Source organism: Heterodontus francisci, chromosome 9 (genome assembly GCF_036365525.1).
Source record: "Heterodontus francisci isolate sHetFra1 chromosome 9, sHetFra1.hap1, whole genome shotgun sequence".
Classification (NCBI taxonomy): domain Eukaryota; kingdom Metazoa; phylum Chordata; class Chondrichthyes; order Heterodontiformes; family Heterodontidae; genus Heterodontus; species Heterodontus francisci.
In genome coordinates, this window is record NC_090379.1 from 99,229,714 (window position 1) to 99,256,923 (window position 27,210).

General features: G+C 46.0%; 1 protein-coding gene across 1 annotated transcript in view; it reads left to right on the forward strand.

The window, feature by feature from the left end:
- The first annotated feature begins 3,989 nt into the window (after positions 1-3,989).
- Positions 3,990-27,210, forward strand: part of plekhg3 (pleckstrin homology and RhoGEF domain containing G3) — a 196,450-nt gene continuing 173,229 nt past the window's right edge. The window contains exon 1 of the mRNA XM_068039586.1: positions 3,990-4,175. The gene's annotated coding sequence lies outside the window, so the exon portion shown is untranslated. The remainder of the gene's footprint in view (positions 4,176-27,210) is intronic.

The window sequence follows — 27,210 nt, forward strand, 5'->3', positions numbered from 1 at the left end:
TTGGTAGGAAGAATGAGGAGAGGCAATATTAACCAAATAGTATAATTTTACAGGGGTGCAGGAACAGATAGACCTGTGGGTGGCAGGACAACTTGAGAAGGTGGTTCGGACAAGCTGAGAAGGCAGTTGAAAAAACATACGAGATCCTTGGCTTTATCAATAGAGATATAGAGTACAAAAGCAAGAAAATGATGCTAAACCTTTATAAAATACTGGCTGTCAAGGCTTATACGGTGCAGAAGAGATTTACTAGAATGGTACCAGTGATGAAGGACTTCAGTTATGTGGAGAGACTGGAGAAGCTGGTGTTATTCTCAGAGGAGATGTTAAGAAGAGATTTAATAGGTTCAAAATTACGAACAATTTTGACAGGGTAAATAAAGAGAAAATGTTTCCACTGGCAGGAGGTTCGGTATCCAAAGGGCATAGAGTTAAGGTAAATGTATAAAGAATTCGGGGTGACATGAGGAAAACAAATGCAGCAATTTGTCATGATCTAGAATGCACAGCCTGAAATGGTGGTGGAACCGGATTGAATACATACTTTCAAAAGGGTAATGGATTACTTGAAAAGGAAAATTATCAAGGCAATTGGGAACTGGTAGGGGGTGTGGGACTATTTGGATAGCTCTCTCAAAGAGCTGGTACAGGCAAGATGGGCTGAATGGCTACCTCCTGCACTGTATTATTCTATGGTAGGTTGTTTGACAGTGGAAGGCATCACAGCTGAGTTGAAGGAGCTCAATGTGTGTGATTAAATATGTTGGTGTCTCCCGTAGTGGCTCATTTTTAGTTCTCTTGCCCCTGAGCATTCAAATGTCATTCAAGTCCTGCTCCAGAGGTTTGAGCACACCTAGGCTGATACTCCACTTCAATACTAAGGGAGTCCTGCACTGTCAGAGGTGCCGTCTTGCAGGTGAGATGTTAAACTGAGGCCCTCTTGGATAGATGTAAAAAAATCCCATTGAGCTATTTCAAAGAAGAGCAGGGGAGATCTCCCTGTTGTCTTGGCCAATATTCATCCCTCAGTCAACATCACAAAAACAGATTGTCTGGTTGCTAAATATTGCTGTTTGTGGGAGCTTGCTGTGCACAAATTGGCTGCCATGTTTCCTTCATTACAACAGTGACTACATTTCAAAAGTACTTCATTGGCCGTAGAGCACTTTGGGTCGACCTGAGGTTGCGAAAGCGGTTAAATAAATGCAAGTCTTTCTTTTCAATGGAATTCTTTCAATGGTGCCTTTCAAGGAATGGTTAGATGGTGTGATGAGGGAGCTGGTAAGCTTAACTCTTGTGAGTATGGATAAGCTGGGATACGGGTCACGGCCTCCCTTATCCGTATTTATGCTGTGAAATAATTTCTCAATATGAAGTATCCGCCCCGTTACTGATCCTGGTCCCAGTGATTTTCCCCTCTGCTGTCAATAGATGGAGCTGATGGTACATTGTCCTCCTGTGGAGTTTCGACGGGAAAATATTTATTTCTGTGCTGGGAGATGGTCAAGTAAGGTTTGCATGCTGGCTTTTAAAGAATCTTTGTGGAAGAAATGGTTGGTTTGTTAACGTTGATTAAAATTCTTATGTTGCTACGTAGTGAAAAACAGAGTAAGTTGGGCTTGTATTTTTAAAAAGACTACATGTTTGATTATCCAGACACATCCCAGTGAGAAGACAGAGCTCCCGACCTGACCTGTAGCAATACAGGTCAACCTCATTATTAATGGTAGCAGAGTTTACCCATACTCCCGAGCGAGTGTGAAACCACTCCACGGTTCTAATATATATATATATATATAGATAGATAGAGTGGTTTCACTCTCGCTTAGGTATATGGGTAAGATGACCGCCATTAGCATGAATCCCCTTTTTAACTAAAAGCAAAATACTGCAGATGCTGGAAATCTGAAACAAAAACAAGAAATGCTGGAATCACTCAGCAGGTCTGGCAGCATCTGTGGAAAGAGAAGCAGAGTTAACGTTTCGGGTCAGCGACCCTTCTTCGGAACCCTTCAGTTCCGAAGAAGGGTCGCTGACCCGAAACGTTAACTCTGCTTCTCTTTCCACAGATGCTGCCAGACCTGCTGAGTGATTCCAGCATTTCTTGTTTTTGTCCCCTTTTTAACTAGTTACTCTTTAACCACTGGTCTATACATTTAAGAATCGGTTTAAAGCGCTTTTTAAATGTTTCGAAATGTGTGTTTCAGTGTATTTTGTTTCCGCGGAGGTGAAGATGTTAGGATTTTGGAGGCGCTAACGCTGATTAAGTGCCGTACAGCTCTGTTCCTTCAGTAACATTTGTCTGATAAATTCTCTGGTCTCCGGGTCAGAAGCTTGTGGGGTCCAGCCCCACATCAGTCCAAGAGCATTCTTCCTAAGGTACGCTTTGCAGAACAGAACATAATACTCCAGATGGTGTCTGACCAAAGTTCTGTATGTAGTATGGCTACTGTGTTTCCCTACATAACACTCACTGCACTTCAAAGCAATTCATTTGTGTGAAGTGCTTTCATTGTGAGAAAGTGCTACATCAATGGAAGTTGGACTTCTCTCTGGACAAGCATAACTAACATTAAAAAAAGTAACTATTTACTGAGTAAACCTCGGTTTTTGCCCACCAGTGGGGTCTGCTTTTAATTAGTTGAAAAAGGAACACATTTTTTACCAAGTCAAAAACTAGATTGGACTGCAATTGTTAATTGTCACTCATCACGCCTCCTTCCACAGCACCTTGCAAATCCACAACCAAGAAGGACAAGGGCAGCAGATGCATGGGAACACCCACCTCCTGCAAATTCCACCCCCCCCAAAGCCACACACCATCCTGTCTTGGAACTATATCACCGTTCCTTCACTGTCGCTGGGTCAAAATCCTGGAACTCCCTAATAGCATTGTGGGTGTACCTACACCATACAGACTACAGCGGTTCATGAGGACAGCTCACCACCACCTTCTCAAGGGCAATTAGGGATGGGCAATAAATGCTGGCCTTGCCAGCAAAGTCCACATCCAGGGAAAGAATTTAAAAAAAACAGGGTTTTGTTTTCCTTTTGCTTATCAAAAGTTCATTTCTCCAGATCCTGAAACTCAACAGAAAGTATATTTTACATGGCCCACGAAAAGCAGATTATCTGGTCATTATCTCATTGCTGTTTGGGGGAGCTTGCTGTGCACAAACTGGCATCTTACATTACAACAATAACAGCACTTAAAAAGTGTTTCATTGGCCGCAAATGGACTTCAGATGGGCTGAGATTGTGAAAGGCTCTATATAAATACGGGTTGGGGTGGGCAATAAATGCTCACCTTGCCAGTGACGCCCACACCCCGTGAAAAAAAAACATTTTAAAACCCACCCCAGGTTAAGTTCAGGCATGGAGGGATGAAGGGCCCTTTGGATTGTAGACTGAACATTAAAAGAAGTTGAACTATGTTGGGGATAGGCTTTCAGTGTATCTGGAAGATGCATATACTTCATTCATAACTTCAAATTCTCAGTTGCCAGATTCCAACCATTTGTGTAGCATTCAAAGGACGCGCGTAAAACATTGCCCAATCAGAAGCAAATTGCGGTTCAATAATGACCTCACCTTTATTCGAAACCGTGTACACATACACTCGGCACGTTATTGCATACAGAACCCACACTCGACTAAAGATTTTTAAGTGGACAAATGACATCCCTTTTCCACTCTGTTAAAAGAAGAACGTTTTAAAACTCTGTTGTAGTTGCTGTTCGTGGAATTGTTTTGGAAATGGTGTTTAAATTGACCAATGAAAACTATCTCTTCTTTTAAATTCTATTTTAGTGTCTTTTTTTTATAACATGTGTATTTTGAAAGTTCCTTTTCAAAGGTGCAATGTCCTATCAGAGGACCGGTCGAGAGAGAGAAAAGAGGATTTGAGGATCGATGAGGCCAGGGCGGGGAAGGGAAAACTTTTTGAAAGTTTTGGGAAAGGCCTGGCGCATGCGCAGTGCGCGGTTGAAACTGACAAGCGCAGGCGGCCGCGGCGAATTTGTCGGTTTCACGGAAACCGAAAGGAGAGAGGAAAAGAACTGCGGAAGAGAAAGGCGGAAAAGTAGGAAGGAGGAGTGTTGCAGATCCCCACAGGGGTTCCCGGAGCTCCTGTCTGCGGAGTAACGAGCGGCTGCCCACCCTCGGGAAGATTCCCGGTAAGTTGCAACTTCTGCCGCCCGCCAGCTTCTCGCTGGTCACAAGTTTGCAGGATTTGTGGATTTCAGATCTGTTGGGGACGTGTTGGAACTTGCTTTGCGTTACATCGAAAGAAATAAGCCTCAAGGGTGTGGGATGTGAGTGTGTCGCAGGGTGCGAGATGGGTGACGATGCAGACACAGAATGAGGGATCGGTGCAGTTAGAGAGAACTTGATGGGGGCGGGGCAGGGCACGGAGAGGGTGGGCGATGGGGGCGGGGCACGAAGAATGTGGGCGATGGGGTGGGGCACAGAGCGACGATGATGGGGCAGGCATGGAGATGGCGATGGGGGTGGGGCAGGGGACGGAAAAGGTGGGTGATGGAGCACGGAGAGGGTGGATGAGTGGGGCAGGGCACGGTGAGGGTGGGCGATGGAGCACGGAGAGGGTGGGTGAGTGGGGCAGAGCATGGAGAGGGTGGGTGGGTGAGTGGGGCGGGGCACGGAGAGTGTGGGCAATGGGGGCGGAGCACGGAGAGGGTGGGCGATGGGGGTGGGACACGGAGAGTGTGGGCGATAGGGTGGGTGATGGGGCAGGGCACGGGCAGGGTGGGCAATGGGGTGGGGCACAGAGCGACGACAATGGGGCAGGCATGGCGATGGCGGTGGAGCATGGAGAGGGTGGGCGATGGAACATGGTGAGGGTGGGTGATGGGGCAGGTGACGGAAAAGGTGGGTGATGGAGCACGGAGAGGGTGGACGAGTGGGGCAGGGTTCGGTGAGGGTGGGCGATGGAGCACGGAGAGGGTGGGTGAGTGGGGCAGAGCACGGAGAGGGTGGGTGAGTGGGGCAGAGCACGGAGAGGGTGGGTGAGTGGGACGGGGCATGGAGAGGGTGGGCGATGGGGGCGGGGCACGGAGAGGGTGGGCGATGGAGCACGGAGAGGGTGGGTGAGTGTGGCAGAGCATGGAGAGGGTGGGTGATGGGGGTGGGGCATGGAGAGGGTGGGTGATGGGGTGGGGCACGGAGAGGGTGGGTGATGGGGGTGGGGCACGGAGAGGGTGGGCGATGGGGTGGGGCACGGAGAGGGTGGGCGATGGGGGTGGGGCACGGAGAGGGTGGGCGATGGGGGCGGGACACGGAAAGGGTGTGCGATGGGGCAGGGCACGGGCAGGGTGGGCAATGGGTTGGGCACAGACCGACGACGATGGGGCAGGCATGGCGATGGGGGTGGAGCATGGAGAGGGTGGGCGATGGAGCATGGTGAGGGTAGTTGATGGGGCAGGGCACGGAAAAGGTGGGCGATGGTGGACGAGTGGGGCAGGGCACAGTGAGGGTGGGCAATGGAGCACGGAGAGGGTGGGTGAGTGGGGCGGAGCACGGAGAGGGTGGTTGAGGGGGCGGAGCACAGAGAGGGTGATTGAGGGGGGCAGGGCGCAGGGTGGTTGGGGCTGAATGCTTGTGGTTTGGTTCAGTGATTGAAAGGAGTCCTACATTTACTGAAATACTGTTATTACTGTTAATACAACAGCAATGACACCGACATAAGCATTCCACTTAGTCCTCTGCCTCCACTGTTAATTAGCCTTAGTAATTGAATGGTTGACAGTCAGACTGATACGGCTGTGCTGACAGATACATGTGGTCAGCTTGCTTCTTATCCTCAAAAGCCACAATTAATTGTGCAGTGAAAAGGGGATTTCTTTTTTTTGAAAAAAAAAGGAATGGCTGAGGGGTAACCTAATAGAAATCTTTAAAATTATCAAAGGGTTTGATTGGGAAGATGTTTCCACTTGTGAAAGAGCCTAAAACTCGGGGGGGCATAAATACAAGACTGTTGCTAATAAATCCAGTAGGAAATTCAGGAGGAACTACTTTTATTTAGAGAGTGGTGAGGATGTGGATTTCGTCACCGCATGCAGTAGTTGAAGTGAATAGCATGGATGCATTTAAGGGGAAGCTAGGTAAATGCCTGAGGGAGAATGGAATAGAAGGATATGCTTACAGGAATTGATGAAGTACAGTGGAACATAAGTGTGGAGCATAAACACTGGCATAGACCAGTTGGGCCAAATGACCTGTTACGGTGCTGTAAGTTCTTTGTAAGGGAGAGCTAAGCTATCTGTGCTTCAACCCAGAGCTCTCTGCCCTATGATCTATTACTCACTAGAGCGCAGTTACCGTGACCACTTACAATCACCTTTGACCAATAGTTTTAGTTTAGAATTTACATAGCGACATCAGGGAGTCGGAATACCAACTAAAGCTGGCTACAGTTATAACAGTAAAGTGGGTCTGTATGTGTGAACTTTTCATGCTAATATTATGACAGATTGAAAACACCAAGCAGATTTTGACCTTCTAAGCTTGAACAATGTCTGGAGAGAGCAGTTTTAACACTGGAGTGACATATTGACTGTGAAAAATCTAGTCTATCTTCTGTATATTACGGAACTGCTTCCAGTGAAATTGAGCTGGGCTGCTCAGTGCTCTGCAGTTCAGAAAGATAAAGAACTTGCATTTATATAACGCCTTTCACAATCTCAGGATATCCCAAAGTACCTTACAGCCAATTAAGTACTTTTGGATTGTAGTTACTGGTATAATGTAGAAAATATGACAGCCAGTTTGTGCTCCCACAATTAAGTCAATTGGGGGATAAATATTGACTATGTTATAGGGGCGAACCTTCCTGCTTTTTGTCAGACAGAGCCTGGGGATCTATTACATCCACCGGAAAGGGCAGATGGAGCTCTGTTTGACATCTCATCCTAAAAGACGGCACGTCTGACAACACTTAAGTATTGCTTTGGGAATGTCAGCTTAGATTATGTCCTCCGTTCTCTGCACTGGGAGTTGAATCCACAATCTTCTGACTTGGAAGCAAGAGGGCTACCACTGACACATGGCTGACATAAGAAGTAGCACTGAGGAGTGTTTTAGCAATCCTGTCACTATCCCCAAACCATGGCTTGAAGGACGCAGTATAAAAGCAAGTTATTTCAATGTGCTGTCATCACCCACCTCCTCACAAAACCAACCCTTGACTCCTCCGTTTCTGAAAACTACTACACCATCTCCAATCTTCCTTTCCTCTCCAAAGTCGTTGAATGTGTTGTCACTTCCCAAGTCTGTGCCCATTTTTCCTGGAACTCCATGTTTAAATCCCTCCAATCAGATTTCCGCCCCTGCTCTCATCAAAGTCACAAATGACATCCTATGTGACTGTGACAAAGGTAAACTTTCCCTCATTATCCTTCGCTACCTGTCTACAGCCTTTGACAGAGTTGACCACACCATCCTCCTCCAACGAGTCCACTGTTATCCAGTTGGTGGGACTGCTCTCACCTGGTTCCATTTTTACCTATCTAATTGTAGCTGGAGTATAACTTGCAATGGCTTATCTTCCTGCTCTCTCACTGTTGGCGACGTCATCGGAAAACATAGTATCATTTTCACATCCGACACTGACGACACCCAGCTCGACCTCACCTACCACCTCTCTCAACCCCGTCGCTGTCTCTGAATTGTCAGACTGCTTGTCGAACATCCTTGCATTCAAATTCTTCCTTAACTTCATCCCTCTCTATCTCCATAAACTTCGCTAGCTCCACAACCCTCCCAGGTATCTATGCTCCTCTAATTCCGATCTCCTGAGTACCCTTGATTTTAATTGCTCAACCGTTGGGGGCCATGCCTTTAGCTGCCTAGCCCCTAAACTTTGGAATTCCTTCCCTATCTCTACCTTCCTTTTCTCCTTTAAGACACTCCTTAAAATCTACCTCTTTGACCAAGTTTTGGTCATCTACCTAATAACTCCTTATTTGGCTCAGTATCAAATTTTGCTTTACAGTGTTCCTGTGAAGTGCCTTGGGATGTTTTATTACATTAAAGGTGCTATATAAATACAAGTTGTTGTTGTTAGATAAGAATAAAGGAAGGCAAAAATCAGCCAAAGTTCCTGCTCCTTTTCACTGTTTGGATTTGTGCTCATTGGGTGAGGGCAGGGTTCAAACACAGCTGTGATCCTCTCTCCACCCTCGCCACACCCAGCCCCCCCACCACTTCCCTGACCTTTTCCTTGGCTTCCACTCTGATTCGTTAACTAGTTGTTGACACTAACTGTGTCTAAAGATGTGAAATATGGTGATTTGAGTGAGAGATTGCAGATGTACCAGGGCTGGAAACAGTACCCAACAAAAGGAAGGACACAAATATAACACCTTATCATGACATTCCAAAGCCCTTCTCTTACAAGCGACTGCTTTTGAAGTGCACTCACTATTACATTGCCAAACACGGCAGCCAATTTGCACACAGAAGGGTTCCACAAAGGAGATAAATGATGAGTTAATTCTGCTTTACTGATGTCGATTGAGGGATAAGTGTCAGCCAGAATACTGGGGACTCTCCTGCTCTTTTTTGAATAGTGCTGTGGGATTTTATACGTCCAGCTGAGAGAGCAGACAGGTCCCTTGATTTAATGTCTCATCCAAAAGATGGCACATCTGACAGTGCAGCACACCCACAGCATTGCACTGGTGAAATGTTAACAATTTCAGGGGTGAAAACTGGCAAAAAAAATTATATTTCCTTTTCGAAGTATTTATTTCCAGCTAGCGAATTCTGAGGGTCTTACAGTTCACAGTCACAAAACTTCCAGGAACTGACACTAATAGGATGCTGTCCATGTTGTATGAGCACTTCAAGAGTGATGCCCCTTTAAGAACTCAGTATATCAATGAACTAAGTACCAGGACATAGTCATGTGACTAGAAGCCATAGTTGCTCTGTAACTGTAACACCCTAGACAAAGGTTCTGTACATAGTTTGTATTGTATATATTAGTTTAACTGTTAATAAACCTGTTGGAGATCTTCAAGGCACTAGAATCCACGTACCTCACTGTGTTGCTTAACGTCACACAAAGAACAGTCCATTTTGGTTTACTTTTATATGGATCTATTGCTTCCTAATCCAGACATTCTTGACTTAAGCAGCCAACAACAATCTCAATGTAAACTGACCCAATAAAGGCATCGGAATACTTTCTTAATGGCAAAAGACAAGCAGTGTGGAGGAGCAATGGGATTGAGGTGTCCAGGCATGCAAGTCACTAAAACCTAATGCACAGGTATAAATGTAATCAAAAAAGCTAATGGAATGTCGGCCTTTATTGCAACAGGCCTGGAATGCAAAGTGGAGAAAGTGATGCTTCTTGTATGGAGCCTTGATTGGACCCCCATCTAGAGTTTTGCTTTCTGCATTCAGTTCTGGAGACCACACCTCAGGAGGGATATATTGGTCTTGGAGGGGTAGCAGTGATGGAATATCTATTCACCCCACTTCAGGCCAAACCTGCTAGAAGGGGAATTGTGGACCAGAGAGAATCTAGCAGGTAAATTTTACATGTTGTTTTAGCTGTCCTTCTGGGCATTGTGCACATTTTATTCTTTCCTTCTATTTTTAGTTAAGCGTGAAGTGCTGGGCTGTTATTGGCTTGATGAGGATACAGTGGATGATCATAGGAGATGAAGGATTGAGTGTTGCACAAGAAGTGACTTGTAACGGTGACCCCACCATCCCACACTCCCACCATCCTCCATTTCTCTGGGGAATCCATGTTGTTGCCCCAGATTCTTTGATCTGTACTCCCATGAGAGTGAGGTGCGCCTGCTGTGAGTGGGGGGTTATGGAATCTGACCTTATGATTTCTCCCAATAGTGAATTGGTATCAAACTGAGCTATGTGCCAAAGCATTGGTCCAACAAGAAGTGCATTTACATCGCGCCTTTAACATAGTAAGCTATCCCAAGGCACTTCACAGGACTATAATCAGACAGAATTTGACACTGAGCCAAGAAGGATAAGTGATCCAAAGCGTAGTCAGAGGTAGGCTTCAAGGGGCATTTTAAAGGAGGAGAGGTGGAAAGATTAAGCTCTTGAATTCCTTCCCTAAGTCTCTTTGAGTCTAAATGGCTGAAGGTACAGCCACCTTTGAGGTGATGAGAGTAAGGCATAATTAAGACCAGAGTTGGAGAAACACAGAGATCTCAGGCAGTTGCAGGGCTGGAGGAGGTTACAGAGATAGGGAGAGGTTGAAGTCGTGGCTGATATCACACACATTGGGCTAGACTTCCATTCATTCCACAGGTAGAGGCAGAGATGGGCCAACTTTTGATTAGATAAAATACTTACAGGTCTGGAGCAAAAACTGGCAGCTTCTCTGAGGGTTAAGGGGGTGTGCATAGCCACACCACTGGGTATATGAGTTGAATGGAATGTTCTTAAAAGAGTCATCTGAAGAGCAAATGGTTTTCATTGACTTGTGCTGCTTTTATTGACCATGTATATATCTCTCCCCACTTCAGAAACACTCCTCAAAACCTACCTCTTCAACTTCGCTCTCAGTCACCTCCCCTAAGTCCTGCTGTATATCAGGTACCTCCCCTTGGTGAGACACCTTGGAATGATTTGTTATTGTGGAAGGGCTATATAAGGCTGAGCCATTGTTGACACTTGCCATGGTTCCTATGGCACCCAGTGTCTTAATCGCTGGCCTCCCTTTGATCACTGTTTGCTTGAAGGGCGATTGCACTTTGTGCCTCTGAAAGAAGGAGCCTGAATCTCCAGTTCTTTCTGCAAATACCAAGGGTTAAAGGTTAATGACAGAAATGTACAGATCACAGCATCTGCATAGGAGCACCATGGTTTAGCTTGTTCCTGCTAAAAAAAAGCCTCCTGAATTCAACAACAATAACTTGCATTTATATAGCACCTTTAATGTAATAAAATGTCTCAAGGTGCTTCACAGTAACATTTATCAGACAAAATTTGACACCGAGCCACATAAGATGACATCCAGACAAATGGCCAAGAGCTTGCTCAAAGAGGTAGGTTTTAAGGAGCATCTTTAGGGAGGAGCAATAGGTAGAGCAGTGGAGGTGATTAGGGAGGGAATTCCAGAGTTTACGCACAGCTGCCAAAGGTGGATCGATTACACAGGAGGCAAGAATTGGAGGAGTGCAGAGATTTCAGGTTTGTAGAGCTGGTGGTTACTGAGATGTGTGTTGACTGGGGGCGGGGAGGGGGTGGTGGTGTGCGGCAGGCACAAAGCCAGGAAAGGACTTTGAACACAAGGATGAGAATTTTAAAATTGAGGTATTGCCAGACCAGGAGCCAGCATAGGTCAGCGAGCACAGTGGTGATGGGTGAGAGGGTCGATGTGGATTAGAATAAGGGGCAACAAAGTTTGGAGCTGAGAAAGGCATGCATGAGGGTTTCAGCAGCAGGTGAGCTGAGGTAGGGGTGGAGATAGCTGATGTTATGGAGGTGGAACTGGGTAGTCTTGGTGATGCAGAGGATGTCTGGGTTGGAAGCTCAGCTTGTGGTCAAATGGGGCACCAAGTTTGCAAGCTGTCTCAAACAGGCCATTCAGCCCATTAGGTCTACGCTGTTGTTTATACTCTAGACAAGCCTCCTCCTTTAGTTCATCTGACCTGATCAACATATCCTATTTTCTTCTTCAAGCAGTCACCTACCTTCCTCTTAAATGCATCCATGCTATTTGCCTCAACTACTCCATGTGGTAGCATGTTCCACATTCTTACCACTCTCTGAGCAAAGATGCTTCTCCTGATCAGATTTATTACTGACTATCTTATATTTATGACCCCTAGTTTTGGACTCTCCCACAAGTTTAGAGATACAGCACTGAAACAGGCCCTTCGGCCCACCGAGTCTGTGCCGACCATCAACCACCCATTTATACTAATCCTACACTAATCCCATATCCCTACCACATCCCCACCTGCCCCTATATTTCCCTACCACCTACCTATACTAGGGGCAATTTATAATGGCCAATTTACCTATCAACCTGCAAGTCTTTGGCATGTGGGAGGAAACCGGAGCACCCGGAGGAAACCCACACAGACACAGGGAGAACTTGCAAACTCCACACAGGCAGTACCCAGAATTGAACCCGGGTCGCTGGAGCTGTGAGGCTGTGGTGCTAACCACTGCGCCACTGTGCCGCCCGTGAAAACATCTTCTCGACATCTATCCTAACCAGCAGTTCGTAATTTCAAAGGCCTCTGTCAGATCATCTTCTCTTTCCTAGAGAAAAGAGCCCCAGCCTGTTCAATCTTTCCTTATAGTTTTAACCTTCTAGTTCTGGTATTAGCCTTGTACATTTTTCCTTTGTGCTTTCTCCTGTGCCTGTATTAACAACAATTAGTAAAATGTCCCAATGCACTATATCCTTTTTGTAAGGAATAAACCTGGTGCCAGCTCCACATTCAGGTGGGCACAATTGGATGTGATAGTCCAATTACTGTTGAGTTGCCAGACTTGCCAGTCCCACTGCCCTGAGTGATTGGCATGTCCGTGGATCAGCAGGTGAAGGGCTCACCCGTGGCTCAGTGGCAGCACCCTTGCCTCTGAGTCAGGATGTTGTAGGTTTAAGTTCCACTCCTGAGACTTGTGCACATAATCAAAGCTGACGCTCCAGCACAGCACTGAGGGCGTCCTGCACTGTTGGAGGTGCTATCTTTCAGATGAAATTTTAGACTGAGGCCCCATCTTTCCTCTCAGGTGAGCAGGTCCCATGGCAATATTTTGAAGAACAAGAGAGTTCTTCCGGTGTCCTGAACAATATTTACTGCTCAACCAATGCTTAAAAAAAACAGATGATCTGATGTATCTCATTGCTGTTTGTGGGTGCATGCAAAAAGACTGTGACGTTTCCTACATTATAACAGTGACTATACTTCAAAAGTACTTCATTTGCTGTGAAGTACTTTGGGATGTTCTGAGGCCATGAAATGTGCTATATAAATATAAGTTCATTCTTGTTCTTTCCTTGTGCCCCCTCGACATTGCACAGACTGTGGAGCAGGAATGGTGCTGCTTGGTGCTGCCAACCATTACTGCCTTTGTATTGACGCAAGGCAACAAGGGGACCATTGTTTAAGAGGGAAGCTGCATGTGTGTATGTATATAAATATTATATATGGAATCAATGGGACCTGTGTTGAAATGAGGGATTGGGTAGAGTTTGCAAGAGCCGGGGCTGTTTGTTGACAGAACACTGGGAGGACGCACAGGAGGTTGGCATCCAGGCAGTGTGCCACAATGTAGGAGGACTGGATCTGGTTACCGTTCACTCTGAAAGCATTCCTGTGCGAAATCCCTGGCATCCAGTGGAGTGTCGGGGAAGCAGCTGATGTCCAGGGACTTCCTTGTGGTGGGAGAGAAGGAAATTGTTGGCACAGCGTCCAAACCGCCCCCCTACCTATTCCTAGGGTTTCAAATACACAAATAATTAAAACTAGTGATGCAGATTAACAATATCATTTTTGAAAAAAAGCACTGTGGTTCATCTGCAGGGGATAAAATTGAAAAGTAGAGGTGTTGTATTAAACTCTAATAAAACCTTGGTTAGACCAGACTTGTATAAGCACTGGAGAAGGTGCATAAAAGATTCTCAAGAATGATACCAGAACTGAGAGATTATAACTGTCTGGAAAAAATGGAACAAGCTGGGGGCAGGGTTGGGGTGGTGGTTTCTCTACAAAAGAGAAGGCTGAGGGGTGACCTGATAGAGGTCTTTAACATTATGAAAGATTTCATAGGGTAGATGTAGTTAGGATATTTTCACTTGTGGAGAGCTCCAAAACTAGGGGCCATAAATATAAGATAGTCACTAATAAATCCAATAGGGAATTCAAAAGACTCTTCTTTTAGATGCTGGCTAGAATGTGGAACTCACTACTACATAGGGTAGTTGAGGGAAATAGAAAAGATGCATTTAAGGGGAAGCTAGATGAGGGAGAAAAGAAAAGGATATGTTAATAAGATTAGATGAAGTAATGTAGGAAGAGGCTCATGTGATGCATAAATACCAGTCCAGATCTTTTGGGCCGAATGGCCTGTTTCCACGCTGTAAATTTGATATGATTCTTCATCATTCTCATCGACTCTCTTCGGCTATCATTGTCTGGAAATTAATGTGCTGTATGAGGAGAACTGAAGGACGGTTCCGAGTAATGGGGGTGATGCAGTTCTCCAATTTAACATGATGTTTGTTCTGGAAACATCTTTAACGTGCCAAGTTTTGAGGCGGTGGCTCCATATCTGGGAGCTGAGCATGCATTGGATTGGCTAATTTTCTCCCCTGGGACCAGCATTTAAATTCAGGCAGCTCCCCTTCCCACCCAGCCAATGGAATGAAAATCTTCTCTGCTGGCTGTAAGAAACCATGTGAAATACATCTGGGAAGTCTCAACTCAGTAACTATGTTTGCACAGCATTAAACTAACCACAATTCAGCATCACTAGGGGCTAATTTCCTACTCAGTGGGGGCTACAATGAGGGTTGCTGTGGGAAAGGCAAATAAGCAGTGAGGGGGTTAGTCTTCAGAGGTGGAGTATTGGGGCTGGGAATTAAGGCTTCTTGTTGGTTCAGTATTAGAGAAAGCCTTACTCTGTATCTAAACCGTGCTGTGCCTGTCCTGGAAATGTGTGATGGGACAGTGTAGAGGGAGCTTTACTGATAGGTACATAGAAACAGGAATAGGCTATCCAGCCTGTCGAGCTTGCTCCACCATTCAACTAGATCATGGCTGATCATCTACCTCAATGCCACTTTCCCATGCTATCCCCATATCCCTTGATGTCATTAGTATCCAGATATCTATCGATTTCTGTTTTGAACATGCTCAATGATTGAGCTTCCACAGCCCTCTAGGGTAGAGAATTCCAAAGATTCACTACCCTCTAAGTGAAGAAATCCCTCCTCATCTCAGTCTTAAATGGCCAGCCCCTTATTCTGAGACTGTGTCCCCTGGTTCTAGACTCACCAGCTATTGGCAACATCCTATCTACATCCACCCTGTCACACCCCGTAAGAATTTTGTAAGTTTCAATGAGATCACCTCTCATTCTTCAAAACTCTGGATAATACAGGCCCAGTTTCCTCAATCTCTCCTCATAAGACAATCCTGCCATCCCAGGGATTAGTCTGGTGAACTTCCTTTGCACTCCATCTGTGGCAAGTATATCTTTCCTTAGATGAGGAGACCAAAACTGAACACAATATTCCAGGTGTGGTCTCACCAAGGCTCTATACAATTGCAGCAAGTTTCCTTTACTCCTGTACTCAAAACCCTTTGCGATGAAGGCCAACATACCATTTGCCTTCTTAATTGCTTGCTACACTCTATATATCTAACCTGTGCTATACCTGCTGTGGGAGTGTTTGATGGGACAGTGTAGACCTTTGGGACCTTTATTCTGTATCTAACCCTTTTTTTTTAAAGTGACAGTATTTTATTCTTATACCCAATTATAAAATTTATGCCATCAATACACAGGCTCCACCAACTTCCTTGATTTTCTCTTCTGCTTTCCTGCTGAAGAACTTTGCATTGACAATGACTGGCTGTTTGGGCAACCTTCCTTTGCCCAGGACTTTATAGTAACCAGCATGCACAACATCAATAACAGGTGCTGGCCCTTCAGGTTTCTTGGCATATTTTAATCTGGTCTGTTCACTGACCAGCGTCCACAGCTTGTCCAGATTGATGGTCGGACAGAAGAACTGATTCTTCTTTAGATGAAAATGCCTCATGCCAACTGTTCCAAAGTAACCTGGGTGATATTTATCAAAGTTGATTCTGTGATGATGCATACCACCAGCATTGCCACGACCCCTGCCCCAGGAGAGTTTGCTGGGACAGTTATAGAGGGAGCTTTACTTCCTTACTTACAAACCCATTCCGTTCTTGAATTCATCACCAAATCAGGCACCAGCTGAGTTGCCGCCTGGTGTCTTGTCCCAATCTCCATTCTTCAACTTTGAGGCTCAATAATGAGTATTTGTAGACCAGGGTGGTCTGTATAACTTCCACTTCCACCATAAAAAGGAACATAGTGGGTGAAATTGGTTTTGGGCCAGCCAATGAAGTTCTTTCTAAAGTGTAGTCACTGTTGTAATGTACGAAATGCGACAGCCAGTTTTTGGGAGCTTGCTGTGCACAAACAGCAATGAAATGAACAACCTGACAATTTGTTTTCATGGTGTTGAATAAAGGATAAATATTGGCCAGGACACCGGGGAGAACACCCCTGCTCTTCTTCAAAATAGTGCCATGGGAGCTTTTACACCCATCTGAGAGGGCAGACGGGGCCTTGATTTAATGTCTCATCCAAAAGATGGCTTCTCTGACAATACAGCACTCCCTCAGTACTGCACTGGAGTGTCAGCCTTGAGTTTTGTGCTCAAGTCTCTGGAATGGGACTTGAACCCAGAACCTTCTGACTCGGAGGTGAGAGTGCTACCAATTGAGGCCAACCCAAAGGAAACTGAAGGGAGGAAGAGCAGAAACAGGCAATGTTACAACAACAAGGAACATAGATATTTTTTATGAGATTGAAAAGAAACTTGAATAGAAAGTATTCCCTCCAGATGTTCTTTCCCTGTAAATGGACAGCCAGCTGTCCAAGGCTGCCTTTAATGGTTGCACTGCGCCTCTGGAGAACATCCTTTCATGAGCTCAGTGTTCAACACCAGATGTTGCTTTGTGTCTTTGAGTGAAACAGCTGCCAGATGTTTTTGGACAGTTTTCTCAAACTACTTGAGTGCTGGATTAACAACTCAAACCGTTATTCTTGCCGCATCCTAAGATCCACTCAAACTGTGGGTGCTGGACTGTTCTCTTACTGTGTTTCTCCGCTCAAAACCTTCCTGTTGCTCTGCAACATCGCCTTTCACGGCCCCTGCCTCAGCTAATCTGCTGTTGAAACCCTCAGGCATTCCTCTGCTACCGCTAGAGGCGACTCTTCCAATGCCCTCATAATTGGCATCCCAGCTTGCACCCTCAATAAGCTTGATCTCATCCAAAATCCTGCTTCCTGTACCCTAACTCGCACCAAATCCTGATCACCCATCACCCCTGTGCTCGCTGACCTACATTGGTTCCCAGCCCACCAAAGTCTTGATTTTTAAAATACTCATTATGTTCAAACCCCGCCGTGGCCTTGTCCATCCCTATTTCTGTAACCATCTCAAGCCCTACTACCCTCTGAGAACTCTACGTTCCTCCAAATCTGGCATTTGGAGCATCTCTGATTTCCATTGCCCTGCCGTTGGCGACCGTGTTTTCATCTGTCTAGGCCCTAAGCTCTGGAATTCCTTCCCTAAACTCTTCCCCTGCATCCTCTCTCTCCTCCCTTAAGTTGCTCCTTAATACTTGCTTTGTCTAAGCTTTTCATCACTTGTCCTAATATCTCCCTCTGTGACTCAGTGTCAATTTTTGTTTGATAGCCCTCCTGTGAAGCACTTTGGGACTTTTTAAACATGTTACATAAATGGAAGGTGTTGTTGCTCTTTTGCATGCATGTTTTTATTTATCTCATTCCACTGTTTTCAAAATGACTCTCCCGGCATGGGTGAACCTTCAATTCAGTGAGTGGATGTTCCTTGTGGATCACTTAGCTTCCCTGGCTGAGTTAGCTTGTCTCGACAAGGCCCAGCAGCAGCGGAGGGGAGGGGAGACTGCAGTCACTTTTGTGGTTCCTGGGCTAGAGGAGGGAGAATGGATCATGATTCCTGCTTCCCACCTGCACCATCCCTGCAACATCATGTTGCCTGGTATGGAGGGAAGGTCTTACGAGGAAAGGCTGAGGGACTTGAGGTTGTTTTCGTTGGAGAGAAGGAGGAGGAGAGGTGACTTAATAGAGACATATAAGATAATCAGAGGGTTGGACAGGGTGGATAGTGAGAGCCTTTTTCCTCGGATGGTGATGGCAAACACGAGGGGACATAGCTTTAAGTTGAGGGGTGATAGATATAGGACAGATGTCAGAGGCAGTTTCTTTACACAGAGAGTAGTAGGGGCGTGGAACGCCCTGCCTGCAACAGTAGTAGACTCGCCAACTTTAAGGGCATTTAAGTGGTCATTGGATAGACATATGAATGAAAATGGAATAGTGTAGGTCAGATGGTTTCACAGGTCGGCGCAACATCGAGGGCTGAAGGACCTGTACTGCGCTGTAATGTTCTATGTTCTATCACCACTGCCCCCCACCCCCAACCATCCCTGCTGTAAAGTTCAGGTATGATGTTCATTGGTGATGTGATTGGAACACCACGACGCCCCTCATGACCAAACAGCTTGCCCGACTGTCACTGCTAAGAATCACACAATAAAATAACCTCTTTTACGAGGTACCAGAGCATGGCCCAGTGTCCACAGAGTCACACTTCAGCTGGGGAGGCAATTTCAAATAACAAAATCAAGACACAGGCAGCAATATAAAAGATGTTTGACTTCCAGGCTTCTGCTCCCTTGTACGTGCTCATATTCTCATCACTTGTGTTGTTTTGTTACTTTCTCACCTGTTTTCTCTCACTCCCCCAGTTCTACTTTCTCTCATCTCTTGTTCTCTTTCTGTCTCTCTTGCTTTCTCTCAGTTTCCCTCCTGCTCTAACATTCTCTGTCCCCATCACGACCCCATTCCCAACTTTCCCAGTCCATCTCTCTCTCTCGTTTGATTTCCTGATCTCATTCTCCTGTTTTCTCACTCTCCCACTCAAATGTCTATCTCTCTGACCTCCCCATTTCTCTCTGATCCCCGCCACCTTTGTTCCCACCTGCAACCCCACTCCCTCTCTTGGTCTGCACTTGACTGATCATCTTCTGCACCCTCTCTTTCCCTCTCTTACTCTATCTGTCTTTCTCTTCCACCACCACCACCCCCCCCCCCCCCCCAACTCTCTCTTGATCCTTTTGAATGTGCCTCTCTCTCTGTTCTACCCACTGGATGCATGCCTTCCCTCCTGCCTATTTGTGAGTGCCTGGCACACCGTAAGATGCCCTCCGTTGCTGTGGACAGTTTGCCGAACTCTCCCGGTCTCCTCTTCCCCGCGGGCCGAGGGGGCAGTACACCCATTGGCACAGGATGCTGGGGCCTAACATCGGGTACAGAGGACTCGGCCTGGCAATGGATTTTACCATGTTACCACAAGAACACTTGCTTCAGAGGAAATATTTTCATTTTTTTTTTCCTGCTCCCTGTTGAACTTTGAAGTGTGTTTTTACAAAATCAGTGTGAGCGGGGGAAAAAACATTCGGCATAGTTTTACCTTTTTTAGCCACTGAGTTTAGTTCTGATCATTCTGCTTCGTAACTGCATTCCGATCTCATGAAAGGCATGCTGCTGGCTTCTTGTGTTACAGATGTAAAGAAAGAACCTGCATTTGTATAGCACCTTTCATGTCCTCAAAGTGCTTCACAGCCAATGAGGTACTTTCGACGTGCAGTCACTGCTGCAATGTAGGAAATGCAGCAGCCAATTTGTGCACAGCAAGCTCCCACAAACAGTCATGTGATGATGACTAGATAATCTGTTTATGATGTTGATTGAGGGATAAATATTGGCCATGACAGCACGGATAACTTCCCTGATCTTCGTTGGAATAGTGCCATGATATCCTTTATGCCCACCTGAGAGAGCAGACAAGGCCTCAGTTTAATGCATCAGCCAAAAGATGGCACCTCTGTCAGGGCAACATTCCCTTAGTACCACACTGGAATGTCAGCCTGGATTATGTGCTTATGTTTCTAGAGTGAGACTGGAACCTACAACCACCTGACTCGGATGAGAGTGCTACAAACTGAGCCAAAATATCTCACCTTGTTTCTCTGCCTGTTTTCCCTTCCTTTATGCTGGAGCATGGTTTCCATGGTAACTGCCAGTACCTCACCCAACTAACCGTTCTTCCTAGGTAGTAAGTGTTGGTAGGATATTCAACTACAGAGTTATCACAGCCCAACCCAATCCTGTTCACACACGGCCCAAATACACACACACATGCACGCACCTTCCCAGGGTTACTGGGAAGAGATTAGGAGCGGCATTTTCCCTAAACTAACCCAGAGGTACTGAGAGCAACTGTACTACCCTACTGTCATCTTGTCTAACATGAGTCAATGTAGTACAGACCAGGGATTAATACTGGGACTTTCCTTAGTCAACCAGTATCTTATTCTGCTGAGCTACTGGGGGTGAAGGGGGGGAATTCATTAGCTCTCTTGCTGCCCCAGTTTTTGGTTTGTGTACGTGTGTGTGTGTACGTCTATGTATGTGTGTGTGCGTGCGTGGGGGACAGTTCGTGTATGTGTAAGCCAGTTTGGGACAGGATTGGGCTTGGCAGTGATGGCTTTCAAGTCAAATAGTCTACCAGCACTTGCTGTCCAGCCCTACAACCCTCCGAGATCTCTCCACTCCTCCAATTCTGGCCTCTTGCGAAACCCTGATTTCAAGGGGTCCTTAACTCGGAGGTTGTGAATCTTTGTAATTCTCTACTCCAGAGGGTTGTGGATGCTCCATCATTGAATATATTAAAGCCTGTGATAGACAGATTTTTGGTCTCTCAGGGAATCAAGGGATATGGGGAGCGGCCGGGAAAGTTGAGTTGAGACAGAAATCAGCCATGATCATATTGAATGGCGGAGCAGGCTCGAGGGATCGTATGGTCTACCTCTGCTTCTGTTTCCTGTGTTAATTGCTGCACCATTGGTGTCTGTGATTTCAGCAGTTTAGACTGTAAACTCTGGAATTCCCTCAATAAACCTCTCCGCCTCTCTTTCCTCTTTAAAACATTTATTTAAACCTACCTCTTTGACCGACCTATCCTAATATCTCCTTATGTGGTTCAGTGTCAAATTTTGTTTGATAACGCTGCTGTGAAGTACCTTGGGATGATTTACTACATTAAAGGCGCTATATAAACGCAAGTCGTGTCCGTATATGCTTGTGTGTGTTGTGTACGAGTGTGAGCGTCACCCATTGACATCTGTTACCCTATCTTTATCCCTTCCTGGTAATTGAGTGGGACTTGTTGGTCAAATTGCAGGTATGTGTGTGGTGTGCCAGCGTGCTCCGTGCCCCTCGCACTGCGGTGTGTGTAACGTGTATCTGGGTCGCCAGTGAACATTTAATATTTTTATTGCACCCCAGTTATTTGACTTATCAGCCAGTCTAACTAAGAGCTTCTGGTATGTGCTGCTGGGAACCTGGCAACAATGCGTCAATGAGTTGAACTTCCTATTAAGGTGAGGTCCAGGTTGGATTGGGATATAATGGCAGTTAATTCCCAAATCTCTGCCATTCCTAAATAGCAGATTACAATAAAAGCTGTATTCTGTCCCTTCCTAGCTGCTTCGGGGAAAGCTAAAGGTCGGTTGCCATGGTACAGTTTCAAAGTGCATGATTGCTTTTCTTGGCCTGCTTCCCTCCTCCTCATTTCCTGTCAAGTGCAGGTTGCTATGGATATAAATGTTTCTGCTGGCACTGGTGTGGGAATAGCCTGGGGATGGAAAGAGGCAGAACCTGTTGAACTGGAGAGCTGGAAAGGGAGGGTAAGAGGTCAAAGGTGGAGTAGGCCAGGTGTTTCCTGACGGTACTCAGAGGTATAGTCTTTCGGAGTGTTGTGATTCCAGTTCCCAAAGGCTTTACAATTGAAGGAAACATTAGGTATAGATCAGCCACAATCTAATTGCATGGCAGAGCAGACTCGAGGGGCTGAACGGCCTCCTCCTGTTCTGAAGTTCCTAAACAAATGTAAAGAAAGAAAATAACTTGCATTTATATAGCACCTTCGACAATCTCAGGATGTCCCAAAGCACTTCAAAGCTAATGAAGTGTAATCACTGTTGTAATGTCGGAAATCAGCAACCAATTTGCGCACAGCAAGGTCCCAGAAACAACCCACAATGAAATGAACGACCTAACGATCTGTTTTGGGCATAGATATTGGCCATAACTCCCCTGCTCTTCTTTGAATTAGTGCTATAAGATATTTTACGTCCAGCTGAGAGAGCAGTCAGGGCCTTGGCTTAATGTCTCCTCCAATAGATGGCACCTCCAACAGTGCAGCACTCCCTCAGTGCTGCACTGAGTGACGTGTGTGGCTATATAGACATTCCACACTGGCAATGTCCTAGGAAAAAAGCAAGATGAATGAGCAGTTAGTCTGTTCTTGGTGTTGTTAGATGAAAGAGGGAATGCTGGCCAAGACGCTGGGCTAATACCCGGCTATTCCTCCCAATAGTGCCTTGAGATCTTGAACGTCTGCCGGCACGGTCAGACAGGCCCTCTGACTGTGTAGTGTCCTCTCAGTACTCGATCATACATTGTGAGCAACAACCTTGCTCCAGGGCATGGACAGGGCTGGACCATCCCCACTGAAAGTGTGCGGGATGCTTTGGGATTCTCACAGAAAAAGTCAGGGCTGCGATAGTACATCCTTATGGAACCATTTACTTGGGGCATTCAAGAAATCTCCCGTAGGTCCAACCCTGCACCCAAACTCACTCCGCTGTATGCAAAGGACATAGAGATTTCTGGCAGTTGTTATCTCTGCCATCAATTGCTGGACAGAACCCAAATAAGATGGCAACACTTTCCCTATTCCTTCTTTCTGACACAGAAATACTGTGTTTAGTTCTGGGCATCCCACCTCAGGATATTGGCCTTGGGAGGGGGTGCAGTCCAGATCCACCAGAATGATATTGAGCACATTATAATTGAAGTGTTTACAATGAATAATGAGGTTGAAAGCTTGGATAGACAGAAACTATTTGCTCTGGTGGAGCAGTCCAGAGAAAGGTAGCATAACCTTAAAATTAGCGCTAGGTCATTCAGGGGTGATGTCCGGAAACACTTATTCACACAAAGTGGAAATCTGGAACACTCTTCTCCCCAATAAAAGCTGTTGAGGCTGGAGGTTGATTGCAAGTTTCAAGTAGGCCTGGGCCAAAGCCTCATCTCAGGCCGGACTCACCTCATTCACAGTTTTAACATCTGCCTGCTGTCCCCAAGGCTAGTTATGGGTAGGTGAGTAAAAACACACAGGAGGAAGTCTTAAAAGGGCAGACTTTTATCTGGTTTCCCTCCTATTTTCTCCTGAAGATGCTAATTCCTTTCTCAGTTACTGTTTCTCAGGCAACTGAGGCCCTTTGATCTCATCCAGTGATCATTGCTCACAAGAGGGTTAATGTTGATTGTCAGCAAACTATTCAACCATGGAGAGCATCGCAACCAAACTTAATTGGCACCAAAGGCTGATGCCGTGTTGGTGGATGAGGCTCAATGGATAGTACATTTTGTCCCTGAGTCAGACGACCATAGGTTCAAGCGCCACTCCAGAGACTTGAGCACATAATTCAGGCTGATATACCCATTGGAGTACTGAGGGAGTGCTACACTGTCAAAAGTGCCAGTTTTTGGATGAAACATTAAACCAAGGCTCTGTCTGTCCTCCGAAAAAAGAAAGCCTTGCATTTATACTGTGCCTTTCATGACCTCAGGACATCCCAAACCACTTTACAGCCAATGAATTGCTTTTGAAGTGCAGTACTCTTTATAATATAGGAACCACAGCAGTTAATTTGTGCACAGCAAGCTCCCTCAAACAGCAATGTGAAGATGGCCAGATAATCTGTTTAGTGACCTTGAACGAGCAATAAATATTGTCCAGGACACACATGATAACTCTCCTGCTCTTCTTTGATATAGTGCCATGGGATCTTTTACATCTGCTTGAGAGGGCGGACGGGGCCTTGGGCTTAACATCTCGTCCAAAAGACGGCTCCTCCGACAATGCAGCACTCCCTCGGTACTGCACTGGAGTGTCAGCCTGGATTTTTGTGCTCAAGTCTTGAATGGGACTTGAATCTTCTGACGCAAAGCCAAGAGTGCTACCCACTGAACCACGGCTGACAAAGTAATTAAGATACAGATTAGCCATAATCTATCAATGTTGGAACAGGTTCAAGGTGCCTATGTGAAAAAAAATTGTCAATAACTTTAATTTGCTTTACCCATAAGCTGAATTACATAGTGAGTTTACTTCAACATTGCTTAATGCGTCAGTTTTTAAAATGCTGCATTCCGTACAGTAATAACATAGTAACGCACTTTAGAATACAATAAACCAATTTTTTTTTTTTAGAGATACAGCACTGAAACAGGCCCTTCGGCCCACCGAGTCTGTGCCGACCATCAACCATCCATTTATACTAATCCTATACTAATTCCATATTCCTACCACATCCCCACCTGTCCCTATATTTTCTCTACCACCTACCTATACTAGGGGTAATTTATAATGGCCAATTTACCTATCAACCTGCAAGTCTTTTGGCATGTGGGAGGAAACCGGAGCACCCGGAGGAAACCCACGCAGACACAGGGAGAACTTGCAAACTCCACACAGGCAGTACCCGGAATTGAACCCAGGTCGCTGGAGCTATGAGGCTGCAGTGCTAACCACTGCGCCGCCGTGCCGCCCCATCTATTAAAATAGCATCTTTTCTCCAATTACATTTTAAAAACATCTTTGGAGAGGAAGAGACAGGAGGAGAAAGGGACAGAATTTGTTGCGTCAATGATAAATTAATATGCATATTCATGTTTTTAACTAGTTTTACAAATGTCATTCTCTATTCATACTGAATCTTAAATGTTCAGAGTAACACTTTAAAAAAATTCTGAATGTGGTTATGTTGGGATTTGGTTTTAGAGACTAAGGTTAGCTAAATATCCTGAGGCCCGGCAAGAGTTTAACTTTAGGGTGTTTAAAAAGCAAATTTAAGATCAAAGCAATAAAGAATTCCCTATGCTAACTGAATCCCTGCAGGGTCAGATTCAACAAAAATAGTCGACCAGTTGCTGAGGTATTCTGGGAGAATTTTGGACATGTTCCCTTGCTTTGGAAATATCTGGATCACTCCGAGTTCTGTATCCCGTGACAGTGGCACTAATTAAGAGCAGGGAAGTTCTCCACAGTATCCTGGCCAATACTTATTCCCCAACCAACATCACTAAAACAGATGATCTGGTCATTGTCAAACATTGCTGTTTGTGGGAGCTTGCTGTGCACAAATTGGCTGTGAAGTGTTTTGGGATGTCCTGGCATCGTGAAAGGTGTGACGGAGATGCAAATCTTTTTGTTGGGCACATAAGAGAGATTTTTTTTTTTTAGCAGGAATCAGAACTCTGCCCAGTTTCGGCATTCCCTCTTTCAGGAGCCAACGGAGTCGTCCTTGTTCCTCCTAGGCTGAGGTTGCCTGAACTGAGGGATTCAGCCCTTCAATATGTTTTATCTGAAACTTTGGCCAAGGTATCAGGGCCCTGTGCATTCTTGGATAAACAACATCTGTCTCTAGCTTCCCTGCACCAATGCCCCCGCTCCACCCTCCCACCTACGGAATGTAATGTAATCCCCTCTGACATTATCCTGGTGCTAATCGGTGAGCCTGTATGAGTTTACCATGCCCTGGGGTCTGCTGACAGTGCTATTTGTGAACATTTGGTAACTGCTGCAATGATGGTTCCCTTTGACCTAACCTGGACAGCCCACGTGCAGTTAAGCGGAAGCTAGGTAAACACATGAAGAATGGAATGCAGGATATGTTGATAAGGTTACATGAAGTAAGGTGGGAGGAGCCTCCTATGGAGCATAAACACTGGTATAGACCAGTTGGACCACATGACCCGTTTCTGTGTTGTCTGTTCTATGTAGGTCTCATCAATGGGATGAGTTTTCCTTGCATTTATGAATCCCCAACCACTGCCCTCTTTAACAAACACCCAATGCCAGATTCTCCCAAAACCCTGCTCGGCTGTGGCTGCAATCAGTAGGGAAACAGTGGGGTTGTTGGGCAGGAAGGGCAGCTCAGATGAGGATGGGGAAACCGCAGGCAGCTGTGCAGACCGGGGGGAGCATGGGGGTGATGGTGAGTGAGTGGTCACCAGATGAGACCACTCTATCAATCATGGGAATCCAGAGAGCTCCCTTGGTGGTGGGTGGTTTCTAAATATAATGGTGTGCTTGGAAACCAGAGACCAGAAGTAAGTGCCATCTAAAAACTGTGATGGGAATTTTTATCAACGATGTGAACTTGAGCTCATCCAAACCTCTGTGGCCTATATCATAATCGCACCAAGTCCCGTTCACCCATTACCCATCGATTTGAACCCCATCCATCACCTTAAATATTCACTCCCTTCAGCACCGACACACAGTGGCTGCAGTGTGTACCAGCTACAAGATGCACTGCAGCAACTCGCCAAGCCTCCTTTGACAGCACCTTCCAAACCTGCGACCTCTGCCACCAAGAAGGACAAGGGCAGCAGATGCATGGGAAGACCACCACCTGCAAGTTGCCCTCCAAGTCACACACCATCTTGACTTGGAACTATATTGCCGTTCCTTCACTGTCGCTGGGTCAAAATCCTAGAAGTCCCTTCCTAATAGCACCGTGGGTGTACCTACCTCACATGGACCGCAGCAGTTCAAGAAGCCAGCTCACCACCACCTTCTCAAGGGCAATTAGGGATGGGCAATAAGTGTCGCCCACATCACATGAAAGAAGTAAATAAAAAACCTGTGCTGTCTGATCGACATTGACTTGCAGTTACACCAATACCTCAATTTAAAATTCACATTCACTTGTTCAAATTGTTCCATGGCCCCGCCCCTCCCTATCTCTGAAACAAACTCCAGTCCCACCACCCTCCGGAATCTCTGTGATCCTCCATTACTACCTTCCTGTGCATACCTGACTCATTTTCCCTCATCATTGGTGGCTCTGCCTTCAGCTACTGAGGTCCAGAACTCTGGAATCCCCGACCGAGACCTCTCTGCCCCATTGCCTCTCTCTCTCTCTCTCTGCCCCGCTCTCTCTCTCTCTCTCTCTCTCTCTGCCCCTCTCTCTCTCTCTCTGCCCCTCTCTCTCTGCCCCCCCCCTCTCTCTCTCTCTCTCTCTCTCTCTCTGCCCCTCTCTCTCTCTCTGCCCCTCTCTCTCTGCCCCCCTCTCTCTCTCTCTCTCTCTCTCTCTCTCTCTCTGCCCCTCTCTCTGCCTCTCTCTCTCTCTCTCTGCCTCTCTCTCTCTCTGCCCCTCTCTCTCACTCTCTCTCTCTGCCCCCCCTCTCTCTCTCTTTCTGTCTGCCCCCCCTCTCTCTCTCTCTCTCTCTGCCCCCCTA